We start from the raw sequence: 17,563 nt of genomic DNA, 5'->3' as shown, positions 1-17,563 counted from the left end.
AGAGTAGTTGGGATGTCGTGGTTCGAAACTTCTTCAGTGGAGGCGATGTCGGTTCCGACAACTTTTAGAGGCCCATTGGAAGGAAAAGCAAAGGCGTGTCGCAATTCCCAAAGGGTGACGGGAATGCCGACGACTAACTTCGTGAGGAACTCCATTCCAATAAGATTTCATAGCCAACCGGTGTACTCCTGATCAGACGGACACCTCCAATTTCTTCTACATCCACTGGCCGCTGAATCAGAGAACTGTCTACATTCTCGCCTACATCAAGCAAGGAAGGATTTTCCGAGCCGAGCCACGTAGCCAAGGTCTGTTGTCCCGGATGGCTTTCCTCAGATTGCTACTTGCCACCGGAGCCGGATCCTCGGAGTGATTGTATCCAGGAAGATCCGGACACAGACAACTGAAAGCCGGATGACTGAACGCCGACATCTCGACGCCGGACGACTCGACGCCGAGCCGACTCGACGCCGAGCCGACTCGACGCCGAGCAGACTGAGCGCTGAGGCAAGTGAACGCCGGACAATTGAACGCCCAAAACTCATCAACCCTATTCAGTCGGAAATTCTGCATCCTGATAGAACAAGCTGAATCCTGAACGCTCCATCTTCGAAGAAAGCAGATTGCTCCACCGACAATCATCTTCCGGGAGACCTAATTCCCTTCCCGTCACTTATGGTCGAGCAGAGCCGAACCCCCCCTCCGGTACTGATCCTCGAGAGGACCTGAATTTTTCCGATAGATACCGGATTCTTCGGAGGCATTGCGACCCTATTTGATCGGGAGGCAAGAGAGCGGTATTGATGTCGAGCAAACTTACATGACTGCACACTCCGATCGCTCTCCGTGCGACTAGCGGCACACGCCGGTTGAGAACACGTGTTCACGCCACTTGACTTCGTTCGAATCATACCTCTTCCTTCAATTCGAAGGAGCTGCCGGACCCAGGAGACAAGGCACTTATCGATGTGGCCTCTTCGGAGATGGAACCGTTGGTTTTCCCGCGTGGGAGGCCAAAACTCGCCCATGGAGGACGGAGGACACATGCTCGTGCACGATAAGTTCATCAGGGACGGATCGAAACGATTCTGGCGCTGTCAGCTTCTTGACGCTTGCGAGGCAAGAATACACACGTCAGTTCAGGGCCGAGAGGTGCTGAGAGGAATCGCGGTTCACCGCGACGAATCAAATCCCGCAACGCTCGAAGGAGCGTCCAGGCGAGTGACGCTGAAGAAGAGCTCTCCAATGTCAGGAAACTCCTTTGCAGCTGATTGAAAGTGCTTCCGAGCGTTTAAGGCAAGCTGCGAGGTTGATTCTTCCAAATTCTGACAGCCCAACGGAACCGAAGACAGAGGAATATGCAAATTCGCCTTGAAGTAGGCGTTTCATCGGATTCTCATCCCTACTCATCATGTATCTGAAATGGGCCGTGAAACCCGGGATTTTGGTCTTGACGCGGCCTCATTGGCTCAATCAGATGGCTTCAGCCTCCAATCTGACGGTCCTCCGACTGTTCGATTAGCACGCTGCCTTTGAAATTCGACGGGAAGAGATTCGCGGGCCTGATTCCGCCGGAATACCTCAGTCCGTCGGCTAATGATCACGACGGGTCTACCAGAGGAACCCCCTTCGCTCAGAAGATGTAGTGGAAGTATAGCAAGGAGAAGGATAGTTTGCTTTTGCAGGCGTGCGAATCTAGCCAACCAGCCGAACTGCAATCGCCACAGTAGAGCAATGAGGAAGCGCTCCGTGGCGACAGTTCACTTGGTGAAAAACGAACTTCCAGCAGCAGTTATCGGAACTCCGCGATAGCAGATTCTGCTGTCGGTCGACGCCGCACCTATCGTGGACCATTTTCCGCGGGTAATCCTGCGCGAACCATAGAATATAGCAGCGTCAGGCGCTCCCCTTTCAAGAAGGTGGTTGTCGCATCGAGCTTCTTCAGACGGAGACCTTCGTTTGCAGCCACACACAGGATGGAACGAACGCTTGCCGACTTTGCTACCGGGCTGAGAGTTTCGTCAAAGTCCGGAACCCTGACTGAATCCCTCGGTCACAAGCCGGGCTCTGTATTTGTCCAGCTTCCCGTCCCGAGGTTTTTCCAGTCGGAACACCCACCTACAACGAGCGGCTTTCGTTCTTGGGCGAGTCTGTCTTTTCCCTGGTGTCATTCTTTCTCGGAGGAGCCATCTCCATTGCTCGACAGCCTCCTCGTGAGACTTAGGTGTAGCGAAGAGATGAAAGACTCGAAGAATAGAAAAGAAAGTTCGACAAGTGGAGTAGTCGTCTAACTAAGGAGGCCAGTTTCCTCAATAGGTAGATAGCACTTAGTTTCACAGGTTATATGTCCATGAAGAACCAACCCTCTTCGGTACATCTGGCCGGTGAACTTTCTCCAGAGCTCTGCTCATCGGTACGCCTCACCGAGCCCTGCTCATCGGTACGTCTCGCCGAGCTCTGCTCACCGGTGATGCAAGATGATGCGCTTTCTCGTGTCGTTCAAGAAGCCCGAGATCAGACTTCCGAAGGAATCGTGGCCTTCATTAATGTTCCGTGTGAGTAGAGTCTTCAAGATCTGGAGGTCAACACGCTCTGCTCTATCGACTCTTGAACCCTCGAGATCACCTATCGGCGCAGGCGGAAAATTATCGAGTCCTCCACTTATAGATTGGGTAGGACTTCATGCGAGTTGAGCTCTGGGATCGGAATAAATAACCAATTATCTTGATTGTGCAGAACTTTATTCGCGCAATGCGCAATCTCCACAAGGAATTGAATGCATACACACATGCTACAGCTAAGCGGCAGAACTCGGTGCAGGAGGTCGGCAGCTGATAATAATCGGATGACCTCCGTGAGGCCGAAACCTTGAGTAGCAGCAGCGACCGAGAACCGGGCAAATACCTGTATACGGATAATCTAGTTTTTCGTAAGTGAGCTTGATCTACCTTTCGCTAAATGTGCGAGGGAGGGTGGCTCAAAATTCCCGGAACCTCACCCGAGCAAGTGCTTTTTACTTTTCTGCAGTCCTCAGACAACATCCTGCGGGGGAACATTGAATTCCCCGATTTGTGAGGTGCGATCGTCGCCCAAACACATCTCGATAATCGAGCTCTACGGGCCCCTCATCCGATGTTCCTGAATACATCGTCCCTCTCGAAAAGGGAATGCGAAGCTCTAGAGATTCGCAAGAAACCAGAACCAGTCTGTCCGGGAGAGGGACACTTTTCTACTTAGACTCAGATCACATACCTTAGAGCAGCCTTGGACTTCGGCGCCTTCATATTTCACCGCATGAATTCTCCCGCTTACAAGAGGTGTGAAGCTCAAGCTTCCACCTCCTTCAAGGGTACATTCGCGGCACATGCCGCGACCAGTGGAGAAACCGGCAACGGAGCCTCCGGAACCAGACCCGAATTTCGATCCGGGGAGCAAAATAGGTGGAGACTTCCAACAGGAGACAGAATGAGCTGATTATAAAGGCGGAAATTAGAAAGTCCTTCGGGAAATCGTTTGCCATCCATTCAGTAGCAGGTGCTTCCACTCCAAGGGTGGCGAGGTACCTCAGGAATCTCTTGCTTGCTTTCTTCCTGTCAGAGCAGCATCGATATGTCCGCTCGAAAAGCTCCCTCGCCCGACTTATATCTCTCCTCTGCGTGTGCCGGACAGAAGCTTCCATGAGGCTGTATCGGAGCATCAGTAAGGCGTACGAATTCCACTCGCTAATATTGACGTTACGAATGACGACGTCAAGAGCCTTGGAGCCGACGAAAACCTTCGATCCGAGCTCAGCGGTGAGAACTGGGAAAATAACCCATTCTAGACCGGCTATTTCCGAGGGGATAGGATAGATATTGTGGAGATGAAGGAAACGGCGAATCTCATCGATCTGGAACTGTGAGCCGCAGAGAATGATAACCTCATCCCCGATAGCTCTCTCCGCGCCGATCCAGCGCAAGAATGAGCCCGTTGGCGTCCCAAAGTATCGCCGCGCGTTCACAATCTTGGTATGGCCAAGCACACATTGCTTCAGTCGCGCGATGCGGAATCCGGTGGGCACACTGATCGTCGAAGTCATGTCGTCAACGAGAATCAGAGAAAAAAACATCCATCCCAGAGTCCAAAGGAAAGCTCCGCACGAGACGCTTTTCTTGAGTTTTTCGGAACATTGTCCAGAGCTGGTCATCGAACAAACCAGACCCAAGAATACGTCACTGAGTGAGCAACCGCTGGACAACCAGATCGATGCTCCGAGTAGAGCCATGAGACTCAAGACGGGAATGTTGAACACATCTCCGCGGATTCTTGTGACTGAAGCTTGACTGTCGAAACCATATGATTTAACTCCGACGTCTATGTAAGATGGGAGTTTGAGTTGCCTACTGGCCAACAAAGTAAAAGGGCGAAGTCTAATCGAAGAATTGAAGCAGGGCTCGACGTCACTATAAACAGGGGCCCGATGAACATAGCCAGTGGAGACCTCGAGCGCATCCCTGAGGATTTGAGTTTCCGAAGGCATAATAGGACACGGTATGCGATTTCCGATTGCGATCCAGTCGCGGAGACAATCACGTATGGAGAAGCGCGTTCCGGTTTTCTCGGAGCTGAGCTTGAAGCCGAAAGCGATCCGTATCAAGAGCCGCCTTGTGCACTCAAAGACTGCAGAGGAGACCTCCCCAGATGAAACATCTACACGGATAATTTCCCCGAAAGAGTCTGGGAATAAACGAAGCTTCTTCTTCATGATGGATATCGGTATAGTGTTCCGGGTGATCACGATCAGCAAGTCGGTGGGAGCTTTCCCTCGAGGTAGTTTCGAGTCCGGGCTCAGCGGGGCTTGAAGAACGTCTTTTCTGTCGTACGGCATTGTGTTGTTGTAACAAAAGAAGACCACCCTGCGTTTGGGGGGTCCAAATGGGTCGTGGGCGAAACTGTCATCTTCAGCGAAATTGCGATGGGTCCTGGTCAGAACCAAATGAAGCGATTCCTCGAACCACCGCCGAAGACGACAGTCGACAAACTCGATCTGAAGATCTTCTTTCTTGCCCTTCACCTGTTCCACTATATGGCCGATCGCAGATGAAATTATCTCTTCTTCAGCATCGGATACTTCATACACAGAGCTGAAGATGTACTCCAAGGGAAACAGACCCAGATCACGCCCAAATTCTAAGGACTCAATCTTCGTTCCCCGCTGACACCATTCGACTCCGAATAAGATCATCGCCGCCAAAGAGCAAATCGCGCATCCGAAGTATCTCCATATCTGCCGCCTCTCCACGATGAGTCCCATGGTGGTATGCGGCATTGCACTACGGACTAGGCTCCGGTGGTAGCCTGGACCCCGGGTCTACAGCAGCATCATTCGCCTGGTGGACATTTGTTCTACGACGACTCGACACTCCTTGGAACACGATCGAGAGTTCCTACGATCCGTGGAAACGCCGGAATCAATTTGGCCTATCTCCGAGAGGGATCGACGAGCTTCTGTTTTCTAGACTCTGATACTCTCGTTTATGCGGGAAAGAGGGGCCGAGAAACGTTCGGAGTCGAGACAAGTACTCTGTCGCTCGATGGTCGATGTCTCGCGCCTCGGCTCTTCCTTCGGTAGGTAAGATCTTTCCCTAAGGGCGCCTGATGCCCACGATTTTATCGGAGCACGGCATTCTCTTGAGGGCCGCTGACGCCACTCCCGAGAGCTCCGAAGGCCATTCGAAACTCCGGATCAAAAAAACCTCTGAATCCGCTGAGCCAACTCGCGCCTGAATCGAAAGGTTGATGTGTACATACTATGATACCATCTGATCCAAATAAACCATTGAACCATTAGACATTAATGAGCCGACTGGAGGGGGCGCGTGTTATTCTGGGAAAAGCAGGGGAAACTTAAGGCATTGCTTCGCTTCGCGATGCATCTCGTCAGTGGGTACTAGCACGGTCGCTGAGTACCGCTTGAAGTGATAGTATTTCATTTTGACACGTCAGTGTGAATAAACCATTTGAGCTGTATTTCATTTCAATAATGCAATAATTATGGGTTTGTGATACGTGAAAGAGGCTGTATGTGTTATTATTACAGAAGGGACATTTCTTGCGAATACCAAGTCGGTGCAAGAGTAATTGAGATATCGCGGTTTGAAACTTTTTCAGGGAAGGCTATGTCGGTTCCGATGAGAACAGGCGGCCGATCTACGAGTGACGCATTCCCAAGAGATGACGGAAAAGCCGATGACTAACTCCATGAAGGACTCCATTCCAATAAGATTTCACAGCCAACCGCTGCTGTACTCCTGATCTGATGGACACCTCCTATTTCTCCTACATAAACTGTCCGCTGAATCAGAGGATAGTGTACATTCTCGCCTACATCAAGCGAAGAAGGATTTTTCGAGTCGAGCCACATAGCCAAGGTGTGTAGTCCCGGATGGTTTTCTTCAGATTGCCACTTGCCACCAGAGGCGGATCCTAGGCGTGATTGTATCCAGGAAGATCAACGCCGAGTACCTGCGTTCCCCTTAAGTATGTTCTGCCGGCAGCGGGGATCAAAGCCATGCCACTTGCCGCACGAGCGGCGTCATCTCCCGTAGTGGAATGCACGTTCTCACGAGAAGCGACAGACGCGCTCACCACTCCTCGACCACCCGTCGGTGACGTCAAGCGACAGCTATGTTGGGACCGGCCCTATGACCGGCGCGCGACGGTGATCCTAATTTTGGCTGAGCATACAAACACAACGACGTTCTCCTTGCTGTTGATGCATATTTGAAGTTCCGCGCGCCATTACATGACGTACCTATGTGTTCCTGAATGAACTTAATCTCTTTCGAGTCATCTTTCCCTGGTGCTGTCAATGATCATAGGAAATCAGTATCTCTAACATGGTGTCAGATAAGAATTGAAGTGGAAGGGGGTTTCCAAACGACGCTGAATCGTACGGATTCAAGATAAGTCAAGCGAGCAGCGCGCCCAGTGCCCCGACAGATGCCGCTGAATGCTCGAAATAAAAAGACCCGATGGAGAGAATTCAAAGAAGAATTCGACGATTATGCAAGCTTCCCCAATCGCTACAAAGAGTCGGCGTACCACCGAGGGTGAAGACATCAATGTGAACGTCAACATGGCAAGTAACAGAAAAGGAAGACTCCGCAAGCATTCCTCTCCAGCAGAGTGCACAAACTGTGGCTTCGTTCATGGCAAGGAACAAACTAAATGTCCAGCCTCCCACAAGACATCATGTCTTTGATGCGAAAAAAGGGACTTTTCTCGAGAAAATGCAGACTCAACGCAAAAGCGAAGTGCACGTACTTAAGCGGAATCAGATGCCGGAGAAGAGCAAGACTCCAGCCACGGAGAATACAGCATCGAGTCAGCTTACGCGGTCAAGCCGGAATCCTCAGAGGTCCCGACGTTCAAGAGCATAAGAATCGAGTTTAGCAGAAAATCACTCAACAGACAGTTTCCATTGGAGGCTCAAATTGACAGGAGCATCCTGCAATACGCTTCTAGAATACCTCTGTCTCCGACTGGCCAAGGAGAAGCTCGTCAAACCCTAGGAAGCATCGAGAACCGAACTCCTGATATACAACGGGGACATCACAACGTCGATAGGGCGATGCACAATCAAATGCCGGAACGCCAGTGAAGAGGCCATGATTCGATTCGAGGTAGCTCGAGTCTCTTGGCTCCCTCTGATCTCCGCAAGGGCTTCGGTGAAACTAGGGTGTGTAAGTCTGGGAAACAACGTCGAATACTTGAACCGAATTCAAGCCAATACCGATTATCCTCAGCGATATTTTGACCGGTTGTACTAGCTCATCGAACGAAACGGAACTGCTTTCGAAGGCTCGGGAAAACTCCCAGGAATGGTCACCATCCACCTCAAGGATGAATGCAACCCAGTCCAAAGTCTGCCTAGGAGGGTCCCGATCGCAAACAAAGATCAAGACACTGAGAGAATATTGGAAGTCGAGACGCGAGGAGTCCTGGAAAGGATCGAACACGACGAGCCTTCGAAATGGATCAGTCAGATGCTTGTGGTCACGAGAGAGGGCAAAAAATTACCGGGGTGCCCGAGTCGGTGACTCAGGCGGTATGTGTGCGTAGAACTACGCGTTTTTAATGAATGGAGTACTCGGACATCCTCTCTAAAATTTCCATGGAATCATTATCATGGCACGAGCATTCACATCGACCACAAAGAAATCGCATGGATGTAGGAGCCAAGGTTAGAATGAATGACGAGACAGAAGCACAAGGAGAGGAGATATGGAGAGCACAGGCACATCGTTTTCCGCAATCATTAGAAATATGATGTGAGGTGTTGGCTGTCTTCAACATTGGCACATGGTCGAGGGAGAGTTGGGGAAAACTTCATTCGATTCAGTAAGCAGAGACTGAAGCTTCCCTGATTGAATGGATCCATCCCTGAGGAAGAGAAAATTCTCCGTCCAATAAGATCATGTGCTTACCACGGAAAGAGGGAATTCATAGGTGTATCGATTGACATAGCGTTTCCAGAACGCTCGATTACGACATTACGACTGATCAACGTATGCTGGGGGTTTCTTGCCTTCAGTGTTTTCAGCCCCCGTGTCCTCGTTCCGACGTTCTATGAAAACGAGCCTACTATTTGGCCTGTATCTAATTGAATGATCAAGATAAAGGGGAATTGAGGAGCATAAACGATGCACGATGCCTCATCCTAAGCCTGACATATTCGACCATGACCATTTCGATGATCAAACGCTCTGTTTCTGAAATATCAGCCCGAGAAAATTGTTACATAGGCCACCCACATAGGGAGAGTGCGTAAGCCTCCGGCAGACGACACGAACACATACGCTTGTTATTCCCGAGATTGGAATCTTTTCAAGCCTCGCCTCCCCAATGCTCCCCATTGCAGTATTTTTCGCAGTTCTACGCTAAAACCAAGAATCACTCTAGATCCATTCCACCTGAATCAAGCCACAATGAGATGCCACTTCCGTATGCCCGTCCTCGAGGACATCTTACCGCATCTAACGAAAGCTCGATACTTCACTGCGACGCCGCCGATGGTTTCTATCAGTCCGTGTTTGAAAAAAATCGGGATGCTCTGCAATCACCTTCTTGAGGTGCTCCGAATAGATCCGAATACCGCCTCTGCGCAAAAATCTTAGCACAGTGTGTCGCGCGATGTCTTCCATTTTCTCAGGATCGACCTCCGTCATTATCGCACCCCACGGCTTGCAATATGCTGCAGTGCAGCTGCCTTTTATGCTAAACCTGCTCGAAATGAGATTTTGAAAATTCACCCCCATCCATAAAACGCTATCCACCCTTTGGCAATTAATCTATCGGTAGACATAGCTTCTGTGCACAAAATCTTGACGAGAAATTGCCTCTCTAAATTACAAAATCTCGATACTTCAATGAAGCTTAACTTCCGTCATCGTTGCAAACTACCATCGGATTGTCGCGATAACGATGACATATTCCTATCACAATCTTCTATGTGATAATTCAGAGCTGCGAAGTTCAGGCACTGGAAAATCGGAGAAGAAGGCACGCAAAAAGGAACTGTAGAATGCCGGAATAGGCACCTACAATAGGCACTCAAAACCGATGCGGAGCCCACGAAATAGGGCACCCTGGGAGCAAACTAGAAACTAGTCCTCAACGTTTATTCCTCAGAGATGCTAAATAAGTTACACAACGTTATCATATGACGCTTTGCATTATCGATAAGAGCACCTACGATCGGATAAAAGAGTTTCATAACGTGAAAATGTTCTCTCAACGTCGACACTCACTATGGGAGCGTATCGGAATGAAGATATCTCTGACATATCGTAACCTCCCATCTTCGACAAATCTTCTTTACCACGAAGAAGCAACAATATGTCCTCGAACTTTTCGTAGCCTTTGTTGTCCTAGGGAACATTTTCGAGCTTCCGCCTGATGGGAACTGATTCTGCTCTCACCACTGCGTTGACCATAGACGCGATCTCGCCCAAAACTGACAACGTTGTTTCGACAGGTTGAGCGATACATTCGAATTTCTCGATGGCGTTAGGGATCCCCTCGAAATCCGGGACTATGCACAACTTCTTGTCACAACTCGAGACTTCAGGTTGGAATCGACGGGCAATTTCTGACACGTTTCAATCGACACAGCATCCTCGGGACGGAAACTTCCGATAATCTCCTTGATTTTCTCGAACTTTTTTTCGGAGTTCGCCGCATATGAAATAGCAAGCAGCTCCCAACCACGTCCCCAACGGGTCTCGGTGGGAGCGCCAGTCCAGAAGCAAGTTCCCTGAATTTTTGTATCCTCATGGTGGATCTCAAAGAAACTTTTTTCGCGTTCGCAACGAATGAATCGAAGATCGGGAACTGCTCGCGGATTTGTTCGCAGACTTTGTGAGGCTGTGAGCACCGTTAGCCAAACAGGTCATGTAGATCATTTTTGGGAACAAAATTTGCAAACCGGTCGCGGTTCCCTCTCATGGTTCACTTTATCTGGCCGAAGGAGGCTCAACGCACTGCAGAATGCCTGCGCAAGCGTAGAACGGTGCGGCGTAGATCTTTGCGTGTATTTCTCTAAAAAGCTCCGCAAGGACGGGTGCATCACCTTGTACATCGGGATGTTCGCTTCGACGAACGCGCGACACAGATCCGCGCTGAACTCGTTGGCTCTGTCCGATATTTCAACGTAGTTAGTCATTAACGAAATCTGCTCAGAAGTTGACGTCGTCCCACGAGCCGCGCTGCTTGTGCCCGGAACTATTGACATGCTGTTCGACGTAGTATTTTCTGTTCACATTCACGGCCTTCTCGCAGAGCCTGCAATTCGAGTACATCTCCGTCATCTTCAACGTAGATAAGGGCGACCTCATTCACCGTCGGTGCGTCATGAAGTCGACCCGAGAGCCCATGTGGTCGGAGGTCAAGGGAAACCATTCGCAGTGTCACTTTCGGTCGATTTTGACGGTGGGCGGGGGCTCGTTCCGCGTCTTCAACTTCCGACATCATCTGATTGAAAGATGTTGCATAGGGGTTTATTGAGGACAGGAGTCGACCCAAGTCCTCGAGGAGCTGAGGATCGCAATGCTCGTTCTGGGGCAAGCGAAGCCGTTGTGCCGCAGCTTGATCGCTATGTAAAATGTACAGCTGGCCGTTCCGTCTCGGTTGGCCTCCATCAGGGTGTAAGGACCCTATACTAAGATTTGTCTGGCCATGTATGCGGAAGCAATAAGGTCCCGGCCCTCGCGACAATTTGATTTGCGCACCCATTGACGCCATGGTGGTTGAGGCGGAACCTTGTGGTATGGTTGAAGTGCATGCGGTTGATCATCAGGAGAAAACTCCGGGCGGGTTTGGTCGGGGACCAAATCTATTCTTGCGTGAACCACGTGGAAAGGATTAGATCGAGACTATTTTGTACGGAATCAGTTAGGCATCTACAATTGGGAGGATGGTTTATCAGAGAGAAGCGTCACTCGAAAACTTCGGGTCGAAACTAAGATACAGTGGAACCTTCTGTCGTGGTCTAAATGTGGTGTAGATGGACGTTAGACGAGTGATGTGTAAGACGGACGTTCAGATGTGCGAAGTGCAGTGTGTGAGGAGCAGTCAGAGAGTAAGGTCGCACGGCGACGAGCGGTCGGCCGTGGCGGTTATCGAGAGTGCTTAATAAACTAAGGGGGTCACGAGTTGGTCTGATACTACCGAGGTCTTCACTTGCCGTTTCCCAAAAAGACAGCCCCGATACTTCCGTCCGAGCGGAACGCAGACCGATGCCTCAGGTGGACCCTCTACGCGTTCGAATCAAGACAGCCTGAGAGAATCGGTGCCTGACAGAATCGGTGCCTGACACGAGTGAACCGATGGCTCAGGTGGACCCGTTACGCGGATGCACCCTGAGTCAGGTTACACTGCATTGCTTTACGATGGGAATAAGGTTTGACGAGTGTCGTAATTTCAACTTGTTATCAACGTTTTCAGTAGAGACTGGAACTTCAGGCAGACTGGGCGGTCTCTGACATCACATCCGTTCCCTCTTCCGTCACAATATTCACACACGTGTGGTTGAAGACGGAGTTCACGTCAAAAAGCCATCATGTTTGGTGACAATCTTTGGTTACAGATTATAGCCGATTATATAGGAGGGGGGGTTACTACGATAAGGGAGCACGACCTTTAAAACGTCTCTCCAAAGGGAAGGTAGTACGCATTCAGCCGTTGGAGTGACACGTAGCTTGGAAGCGGGCAACCTGCGATAAACAAGTTGGCCCGAGATCATACAACGTCAAACTGGCTGACGGAACGATCACGAGGGGGAACCGTCTTCATCCCAGGTTGAGTATAGAAACCGTCGTTCCCAAGAAGACAGCGCTCCGGGAGCCAATTGAAACGAAGAACGCACAGGTGCAGACCAACCTACCGTCTAAGCCAACAGAATCCATTCTTCGACCCGAAAAACTTATCGACGCAAACATCCCGAATAATGCTTCGAATCCGATGAGCCGAGGAGAAGTTCGAGGGCCAAGAGAGCACCGGAACGACCCTAATAATGATGCCAACGCACTTTATGGATACGGAGGAGCTTCTTAGGTACGCCGAAATCGTCACACTGGTTTAGGACGGAAGAGGAAATCCAGGTCGGTCAGCTTCTTGATAGTCGAAGGGGGCTGATTGAAAACGGCGGTAACATTGGGAGGGGTCGAGCAGGGAAGCTCACATACGAAATAATGGGAAAGCAGCCAAATCATTGTTTCAGGATCACCAAAATAATATGAGGAACGCGCGAGGTGCTTCATACGGGAAGTTCGCTATACGAAATTTCGTTACATGGACAGTTCTCAATGCGGGAAGTTCGTTGTACGGAGAGTCCGTTATACGCAAGATTCATTATACAGAAAGTGATTTGAGGTTCCTTGTGCGGTTGTGCGCGGGATTTCCGCTTATTTAGAATACCCCTGCGTTTCTCGGAAATCCGGAAAAACGAAGTTGCTCCCTGCTCGACTGCTCGGTTTCGGATCCCGAAACGCTTCCATCTGTTCCGTTTGATATCGATTTTCGGAATCAGTAAATGAATCACTTCTGTTAGCGAAAGAATTATCGTGCTGTGAATATCGGTACCAGTGTGTGTCAGCTTCAAGTGAGGAGAGTCGGAGTTCTCCAGGAGCACCGCATCGCGTTTCAGTCGCAGATTTCGGCCGATAGCTCCGATGGCTCCCTATAGATCTGCGTAGAATACGCGAGGAGCACACGGTTTCTCGATCCTTACCATTTCGCGCAGCGGACCTTGGGAGTCCATATCATCAGGAAGCTCCAGACTAGCATGTACAGCTCCATACCAGAACTTGCAAAGAGGGAACCCAAAAGGCTATGCTCGAACTAACATTTGGTTCTGAGAACGCAAGAAAGTTAACAGTTTATGAATTTCATGTATTTTGCATGACGATCCGCATTTCGATTGGGGTTCCGGCGAACGCATGCATACTTGAGGGGCCGTGGTGAGTTTCAATCGTCAAGTTGCATCACGAAGAGAAGAAATGCTCTAAGCGCCCCCCACTTATCAATGAATAACACGCTCCCCCTCCGGTCGGCGCATTTTGGTCCTCAACTCCGAGCGGCCTTGGAAGCCCCCGAGAGTGGCTCCCGAAGCCCCTGAAAGAACGCCGTGCACCGATAAAATCGTGAACACTCAATTCCTTACCGAAAAGAACGATGTCTCAAGATGCTGAACAAAGAGCCGAGTCGCGATACATCGACCATCGAGCGACAGAGTACTTGTCACGACTCTGTACGTTTCTCGGCCTATCTTCCCCGCGTATTCGAGATCATCAGAGCCTCGAAAACAGAAACTCATCGATCCCGCTCGGAGATGAGCCAATATGATTCCGGCGTTCCTACAGCTCGTGGGGACGTGGAAATTTTCGATCGTGTTCCGTCGAGTCGCCATAGGACACATGTCCACGAGGCTCATGGTGCTGCTGTAGACTCTCGGTCAGGGCTACCACCGAAGCCCAGTCCGTGGTGAAATGCCGCATGCCACCATGGGACTCATCGTGGAGAGACGGCAGCGCGGTCTTCAGATCTGTGTATGAAGAACCAGCCGATGCTGACGAAGAGAGAGCTTCATCTGCAATGAGCCATACATTTTTTTATTAATAGCGCTCCCGGTCGCCGCTTCGCGGCGACTCGGTATCGCTAGACTCACTACACATGCGCTAGCTCCGAGTGCGCTGTCTCCGAGTGCGCTGGCTCCAAGTGCGCTGGCTCCAAGTGCGCTGGCTCCAAGTGCGCTGGCTCCGAGTGCGCTGGCTTCGGGTGCGCTTGCTTTGGTCGCGCGTGCTCTTGGTGAGCGTCCCGTTTCCCCGCTTTCCCGTTTCCCCGCTTTCCCGTTCCCCCGCTTTCCCGTTCCCCCGCTTTCCCGTTTCCCCGCTTTCCCGTTTCCCCGCTTTCCCGTTTCCCCGCTTTCCCGTTTCCCCGCTTTCCCGTTTCCCCGCTTCCCCGTTTCCCCGCTTCCCCGTTTCCCCGCTTCCCCGTTTCCCCGCTTTCCCGTTCCCCCGCTTTCCTGGTTCCCCACTTCCCGTTTTCCCACTTTCCCGTTTTCCCACTTTCCCGTTTTCCCACTTTCCCTTTTCCCCACTTTCCCTTTTCCCACTTTCCCGTTTTGCCACTTTCCCTTTCTCCCACTTTCCCGTTTCCCCGCTTTCCCGGTTCCCCGCTTTCCCGGTTCCCCGCTTTCCCGGTTCCCCGCTTTCCCCGCCTCCCCGTGCCCCCGCTTTTATTAGATATGTCCCCCGGAAAATCGAATTCCCGTCTTTCCCTTGATGAAATCTTTGATTCTCGGTGAGAGGACCACTCAAATCATTTTTTTATGGGGGGAGGACCCATAACATGAGAACGACGACCCTCAGATGACCTTCCTGAAGCTCCCGGGAACCCACCCCTGAATTTTTGCGGCGATCGGTTCAGGCGTTAGTGAATTTTGCGAATTTCAGATTTTTCAATTTTTTTCCGAGTTTTCGTATTTTCGTGGGTGGAGCACTCAAATAATTTTTTTAAGGTAGAAGGACACATCGCATCGGAGAACTGACCCCCCCTATAACCACCGCTGGATCCCACAGAACACGCTCACAAATTTTCACGACGATCGGTTCGGCCGTTTTCGAGTCTATAGGGTACCCCGGACATACAAACAGACAGACATACGTTTTTATATATATAGATAATACTTTATTATTTGACTTCTTTTTCAATAGAAATTCGGGTAACACCCGCCAGGAACCCTCCGGGTTTGTGCTGCGGGAATGCCGAGAATGCCCTTGGTTGACTATTCTTGAGGGGGGGGAGACGCGGAGAGTGGGATCAGGAATGTGCGTAAGGATATCAGCATGAGGAAACTAAAGGGTTGACAGCTCGGCTAATGCACAAGCCTGGAGAGGAAGTCCCTCGGACAGGTCGTGAGGTATTCTCGGACCTTCTCAAAGGCTTCCTTCTTGGTATGTAGTAGTCGGCTTTTCGAGGAAAGTTTTGATCTCCGTCGGGAGATGGTTGAAGAAGCCATTCCATAGCTCTCGTCTCCCGTTGAGAGGTTACGGTTGATCCTGAATCTCGTAGTATATCGTTGAGAAGGGTGATCAAGTGTGTGGCTTCTCCTGGAAAGCATCGTGACCAAGGAGAGAGCATGCAGTCCCTGAAATTCAAGTAGACCCGAAGAGGTAGGTAGAGGGGCGGAGGACGTCCTCGCAGGTTTTCCGAAAGCCGGTTTATTCGTGATCTTCCGTATATACTCACTGAATTTGAGTTTTTCGTCGAGCAGAAGTCAGATACTTATAACAGTTTACACGAATGATAAGTTTGCAGTTACATGAGAGTCTATCACAGTCAGAGACATGTGGGCGGAGCGGGCGCTGAGGTTCCTCTGAGGCATTCCCTCTTGAGAATACCATGTGCTGAGTTTTTGATACATTGAGCACCAGCACGTGCACGGACATCAATTTCGCTACTCTAGCTATACCAACCTCCGCATCACGATACAACGAATCCATATCATTATCACGGAATGGGAGGACAGTATCATCAGCGAATGGAACAATTTTGGCATCGACATCAATCTTGACGAAATCATTCATGAAGATAATAAACAACAGAGGACCGAGTACACTTCCTTGCTGCCATATTGGTCAGGTGGTGGGCAAGAGAGAGGATATGCGGATCGAGTTTGTCGACTGTCGTCTTCGGCGGTGGTTCGAGAAATCGCTCCATTCGGTCCTGACCAGAACCCATCGCCATTTCGCTGAAGATGACAGTTTCGATATCCACCATAATTGAGCAGCTTCGTTTCTTCGCACACTTTAGGGAAATTACCAGTGGAGATGTTTATTCTGGGGAGGTCTCCTCTGAAGTCTTTGAGCGCACAAGGCGGCTCATGATACGGATTGCTTTCGGCTTCAAGCTAAGCCCCGAGAATACCAGAACGGGCCTCTCGATGCGTGACTGCCTCCACGACTGGATTGCAATGGATAATCGCATGCCGTGTCCCTTTGTGGCTCCGAAAACTCAAATCATCAGCTCGAGGACTTCACTGGCTATGTTCATCGGGCCCCTATCTATAGTGACGTCGAACTGCTTCAACTCTCCAACTAGATGTCGCCTTCTCTTTTCGCTTGCCAGTGAGCGATTCCAACTCCTATTTTTCATAGACGTCGTAGTCAACTCATATGGTTTCGACAGTCAAGCTTCAGTTACAAGAATCCGTGGAGATGTGCTCAACATCCCCACCTTGGGTCTCATGGCTGACCATACCGAGGTTGTGAACTCCCGGCGATATCTTGGAATGTCACCGAGCACGTTCTTGCGCTGAATCAGCCCGGAGAGGGATATACTGGAAGAGGTTATCCTTCTCTGTGGCTAACAGCTCCAGATCGAGGAGATTTATCTCCACGATATCTCTTACATCTCCTCAGGGACCAAAAAAAACGACCGGTCTGGAATAAATATTGTTCCCGCTGCTGATCGTGAGATTCGATACGAAGGTCTTCGTTGGCCCTAAGCTTCTTGACGTTGCCGTTCGTAATGTCAATGATAGCGAGTGCAATTCGTACGCCTTACTGATGCTCCGACACAACCTCATGGAATGGCTTCTCTTCGGATGATGCAGAGGAGGGATATAAGTCGGGCGAGGCAGCTGCTCGAGCAAGGATACCGATGCTGCTGCCACAAAAAGAAAACGAGCGAGAAATTCCTGAGGTAGCTGCCCCCCCTTGGAGTCGGAGTTCCTGCTACGGAATCATACTACAAGTGAGTGGGAAAGCTCATGCAAACTATGAGGTAGCCTGGTCCCGAAGTGAGTCCAAGATAAGGACTGTGAGTCCCACTGCTCCTCGTCCGGACAGACAGGTTCTGGTTTCTCGCAAATGACTAGAGCTTCGCATTTCCCTCTCGAAAGGGGCAAGAAGTTCAGCAAGCTAGGATGAGGCAACGGGAGAGCTTCATTATCGACATGGGTCCGGGCGTCGATCGAAGTTCACCAATCGGCGAATTCAATGTTCCCCCGTCGGATCCCGTC

Source organism: Galendromus occidentalis, unplaced genomic scaffold, assembly GCF_000255335.2.
Source record: "Galendromus occidentalis unplaced genomic scaffold, Mocc_1.1 scf7180000077492, whole genome shotgun sequence".
Lineage (NCBI taxonomy): Eukaryota > Metazoa > Arthropoda > Arachnida > Mesostigmata > Phytoseiidae > Galendromus > Galendromus occidentalis.
This window is presented reverse-complemented; position numbering follows the sequence as displayed.